Below are 6,000 nucleotides of genomic sequence, written 5' to 3'. Positions count from 1 at the left end.
CCGAGCCGGGGTTTGGGCTCAGGGAGCAGCCCCGAGCCGGGGTTTGTGTTAGGGACAGCCCCGAGCCTGGGTTTGGGCAGCTGTGCCGCCAGGTGGGTGCTTTGGAGCAGGGCTGGGCGCCCATAAAGGGTTTGAGTTGTCCCTTAGAGCTCCGAGGGCCTTTGTGCCGGGGTTTGTTCACGTTCCCCTGACTGCTGCTGTCTTGGGGTTGGGGATAAACAATGTTTATTTGACTAAAAGCTTTAATCTTTCTTCTAGCTATCTGTTTTCTCATTTCCCCAGTCCCAGTTCCTGGGGTAGCACTAATTGAGCCTTACTGAAATTGATCTCTGAGCTTTATAATTTGGACAGTTCTCCCACTTCCTCTTCCGTAGCCTTGGTCACTTGACAACCATCTACCTGGGATAATAACTTGGTGCCTTGTAGCTTTTAAAGAATAATGGCTCATCACACACAAATACATGTGTATATATCATACTTTGTGTTACAAGATACAGACTTGGCAGTACATGCTAGTGAGATACTCTCCTAATGACCAAAAGAAATTTGGGTTCTCTTGTGTGGAGATGGAGGCAGCTTTCCATCAGATCTATTTGATTTGATGACTTTATTTGATTGTTTGTCTGGTGTCTTTTACTCCAGCCATGACAATCGAAAAGCCAAGCATGGTATCTTTCTGGCTTAACAAATGCAGGTAAGATTACAAAGAGAATTATCTGAAGCAAAGCCAAGATAGACAACAAGTAACAACAGTGGCAGGGTGCAAGTGGGAGACAGAAATAATGAACAATTATCCTCTGTAGTTATCAGAGTTAAGGAGGTTGGAACACTTCCTTGTGTAGGAGATTCACCTGATACAGAGCTCTGTTAAACATATTCCCAGATATTTTGTCTGTTGTCTTTTAACATATGCTCTCATTGGCTGCATTCCTGTAACAAACAGATGAGCTCGATGTTGTATTTTAACTGAGATCCTGTTAAAGTTATGTATGTGCTTTTTTTTTTTTCCCTTTAGCATGGTGGTGGGGGTTTTTCCTGTTTTGTTTTGTTTCCCTTAAAGGAAAGGTCCTAATACATCACTCACCATCATACTACTAGAGATTTTGGAAACAATAAATACAACACCTTTCACTATTAGACAGGTGGTGTAATCATCTTACATTCACGTGCAGCATCTTCAATAAAATACTGGTTTTATTCTGTCTCAGTGTTACTCTACTAGTGGATATTCTCTCTCAAACCCTTATATAAACATGCCTAACCCCCAGCACTCTCAGCCTTTGACTGCCTACAATTTGGATGACATGTAATGAGCTTCCAGGAAGTGCAGGCCATTATTCAACCACAACCACATCTGTGGCTGGAAGAACAATGCAGACCCTCTCAAACAAAGCTACCAGTACCTGAGCTCAGAAACTCCTCTGTACAGCACTGTTGTTATTATTGGGTAGCACTCAGTGCAGAAACAGTACACAGAAGAGCACTAATGTATTTACAGTCATTCCAGAGGCTTCATCTCACTGTCCTCCTTCCAAAAGAGTTCATAGCACTGAGTTTCATGACTAAAAAGCCACCAAGAAAGCCCAAGCACCATTCATGCTTTAACAGGTTAGTGAGCTGGTTTACGCTCGTGGCTCCGTGGGGAGTTGGTGCTGCTCTGTCAGAATGACCAGCACAGAATCCCTCCAGGTGTAACTTCATTGTGAGAGGCCCAGTCCTCAGCCCAGGGTCCTCTACAGCTCATCACCTGTGTGAGACACTGTACTTCCCTTGTCTAGAAAGAAAACTAAAGACAGACTTTTCACAGAGCAGGAGACAGAAGGACAGGCAGACAATCAATGACTCACAGACCTGGGTCTCTGAAGGGTGCAAAAGGCAATTCCAAACTCAGCATGTGGTCACCCAGCAAAAAGAACCCAGGAAACCTGATGACTCCCAAACTGGCCTCCTTTGTCCTCAGTTGAACCACAAGTAATCCTGGTTGGACTAGCCAGACATACACATCCTAATCCTTGTTAAAATGCAGGTATGAAAAACAAGTGTGAAAGATTGACTGAATGAAATCTGCAGGAGAATGTGTGACTGACTGAAATCAGTTTTGTTTAAAATAAAATTACCTTCCCCTTCTATACAGTCTCACATTTAGCTTTGCTATGTTCATTTTGCATCAGTAGCTGCTCACAGCTGAGTATTTAAAAATTTCAAGAAAACGTAAAATGTGTGCTTACAGGAGAATGTCAAAGGAGAGAGAACTATTTAGGGAAGTGGGGACATGGCAGGCTTGAAATGGTTTGTGTTTTTGAGGCAATACTTTTTTCCCCTTTTGCCCAAAGGAAGGGACTTGGCACATTTACAATTTCTGCTGTTACACCAATAACTTCTTATTTCACAGTTCACAAAGAAGAAATAACTGTTGAAACAAGTCGGTTTCTCAAAACTAGCCCTGAGTATGAAATGACAGGAAATGTCCTGAACATTTGTGTACAGTGACACATGCACTGCTGTACCAATGTAAGCAACCTGTACAGAGAGAGAGCCAGGAAAATGAGTATTTCTGTTTACCTGCATGTGTGAGGCTTAGAAACCCAATTTCAAATATAGAACAGCAACTGCAAGGCTTAATGCCCTGAAGATTCCAAGGCTTCTCAGGAAGTATTTTACATTGAATGGAAAGAAAAAGGCCAGAATCAATTGCAATAGTCAATGTTATTATTGTTATTCCCAGCAGATGCAGTTTAAAAATGGTGAGGTGTCTGGTACCAGTGACTGGTTCTTTCTGTTTGTAGCCACTGGGTCATGCCAATGGTTATACTGCTAAATACAAAGGATAAACTACTGCAATTTCTTTTATAAAGTTATTTGCTATAAAAATTCCAAAGGGAAACATATTATAGGACAAAAGGTCTGACAGTGATGTAGTGGGATGGGAATAAGACATACTTACAGTGCCAAATCTTGCCAGTTTACACAGCTGTAAAAAATTAATTCTACTCACTACAGATACCAAGTTTTAGGGGGAAAAAAGTTAAAAAATAAGTGTTCAAGGTAAGCTGATAGTGTTATGGATATTCTTGCTATGAAATTATTATGTTTTCAGGGACACAAAATGGATAGTATCAAAGCCATAACATGTGACTTACCTATGCCCCTTCCCCTGTTTCACAGTTTCAAGTGACTTCAGACTTTGAAAAGTAAATCCTGTCCAAAAACGTAAACTTCTGCTGTTAACCTGTCTCATGGTTCTAAGAGAGCTGCCAGCATTCTCTTACAATGGGAAGCACTCACCTTCCTGTTAGAGGAGTTTCATTTGCCCAAGAAAAACAAACAAGGCAATGAAACTCACTTAACTCTCTAAAATGAAAATATAGGCTGATTTCTTGCCTTGGAAATGATCCTCAGGAAGTGCCTTTGTTTGATTGTCATGTTTCCAATCTCTCCCCAAATCTTTTTCACTCTTACTCCAGACTAATAGATTGAGTCCAGTGTAGGACCTAGATGGATTCATCTCTAATTTAGCCATAGTCATGCATTCCACTCTGGCCAAATGCTTTCTTCCTGGAGGAGCTCAAAGCAAGCACAGGGTGTGCTCATGGCTAACTAAGATGCCAGGTCACTGGTGGCCAGAAATGTCTTCAGTCTGATTTGAAACTGAGCAAAGTTGTGTGGCTGTGAGTAAAGATGAGCTGCAGAGGCAGCTGCAATGTACAGTGCTGGGTTCTGCAGAACAGGTTTGGGAAGTTCAGGTTAATTCTATGCCAGTGACTGGGGAGAAAACCTCCCCCAAACCATGACACAGTGTTTGTAGCCCAGTATACTGTGGGCAAGACCTGTTTCTTGGCACTCATATATTGCAAAGAATTCTCATTCAGAGTCAGCATTAGGCACATTTATCCACTATGAAACTACACTTTGACCTCCTAACTATCTTGTTATATCCCTTCTAAATCTGTAAGTGCCTGTCTGATTGCCCCTACGGCAAGAAAACAGAACAAGGAGAGGGATGGAGACACACAATGGAGCTGCTGGAACTGTCCAGGAGAAAAGGGACCCTGGTGTGGCAGAGCTGTGGATGGTGACCCTGATTCTGGGAGAAGTGTTCCCTATGCCACAGTAGCTGCCCTCCTGGCAGGGTGTGCCCTGCTTGGCAGCAGGAACAACCATTGGGATTTTCCAACGCTCTGACGCAAAAAAACCCCGATGGCATCTTGCTGACTCCCCAGCAGCCTGTGTCCTTGGCAGCTTCCTGCTTTGCAGAGTGTTAGAGCCTCAGCAGCCCACTGCCAAGGGAGCTGGAGAATTGTGGAATGTTTCCTAAAACCTCCTAGTTGATTTGCTGCTGAAAGAGAGGATGCCTGGCCTTGACTCAAAGGCTCTGTTGACAGAGATGCAAGCACTTGGTCCCAGGTGAAGCCTTGCTTTAAATTCTCAGTACAGATTCAGCGTTGCCAAAATTCCACAGCTGTTCTAGCAGTGCTGTTGCTCTGTCCAAGGTCACACAACAAACAAGATCTGAAGGATGGAACTGTGCTTATTACACCAGCAGACACAACTGAAAAGATGGAAAAGCTGTGGGCATGTTGTGATTTCTTACACAAGGTTTCTAACTATTTTAGAGAACAGCTTGAATTTTAGTGAAGTCATTGAAATACAGTATTTATATATATGCTGATACTCACTATCCCCTCCCTTTTCTTCCTTGATTTGGTCCTTGATTCCCTTAAAGCTTCCCTTCCTTTTATGCCAGATCTTTTCTCATATATCCCTCCCCACCACCCCCAGGCTAGGCATTCCCCCAATACCTCCTTCTGATGACATTTCCTCTGACTTCATTCTCCACTTCCTCAGTTTTACTCTTCTTCCACTCTAATAAATACCAAACCATCATTCTAGTTCAGTTTTCTCCATTTTTAAGTCACCCTTAGTTTCCTTCATTATTTTCATTTTCTCCTCTTGTAGGGGAATATTTCTTCCATGAGCAAGATACCAGAATGTCTGGATTTCTGCTTCCCCATAGCCTAACTTTCTATCTTTAATTTATCTATTTCTCTTTTATCTCAAATTAATCAAATTTTCATCTTCCTCTCCACTTCTGGCTGTGCTCCATTCCAATTCCTGATCTCCTTAATTCTGTTCCTTAATCTTTCACAATTGTTTGGCTTCTCTCTAATGACAATATTTTCTTCCATCTCAAGCAATTGTTTCCTTTGCCTTTCCAGCTACTGCAGCATTTTCCTTGTGGTTACCAGCTCCCTGAGCACCCTATTTACAAATCCTGTGCCAGTTCATTTGATACACTCCAATTCTCTCCTTTAACTTTATGGAATTCACACATCAGCTTGTTGTGCAGCCTCTCTTCACACAATTTCCAATACACCCATTTTACCCTTCCACACAGCTAAACATCTGGTCCAGGCTTGTTATTTTATATCTTCTTATGACATATTTCCTTTGTACAGGATGAACAAACACTGTCTTGTGGGCTAAGCTGAGCAAGTGCTGAACTAACAAACAAAAATGGCATTAATAGAAAATAGATCAGGAAATACTAAAAATCATTGTCACCAATTGACTTATAGTGTATTTTCCTGACAGGATGATGTTTCAATTCTCTTTCATTAATATCACAAAAGCATACAGAAGAAGCTGAATGAGTTTCAGAAATGCACAACATCTTCAAACTATGGTATCAGCATGAAAAGAGACTGGGAAGTCTGATATTATGTAATTTGGAGGAATATAATATCATAAGACATGATACTATAGAGAAATACAAAGCACTGAACAATAAAGTGAAGCAAAGCCTTGGGTACCCTTTAATCATGACAATGTAAAAACCAGTGGATCTTAAATGTAGAAAGGGAATGTTTAGAACATTATTTACACAACTTATAATTAGCATGTGAAACACATTGCTCTAAGGTATGAAAAACCAATGAACTCTAATGGATTCTAAAATGGAGGTGGCTTTTCTCTGCACACACACCAAAATAATAAAAAAAA

The sequence above is a fragment of the Geospiza fortis genome, unplaced genomic scaffold (assembly GCF_000277835.1).
Source record: "Geospiza fortis unplaced genomic scaffold, GeoFor_1.0 scaffold188, whole genome shotgun sequence".
Taxonomy (NCBI): Eukaryota; Metazoa; Chordata; class Aves; order Passeriformes; family Thraupidae; genus Geospiza; species Geospiza fortis.
This window is presented reverse-complemented; position numbering follows the sequence as displayed.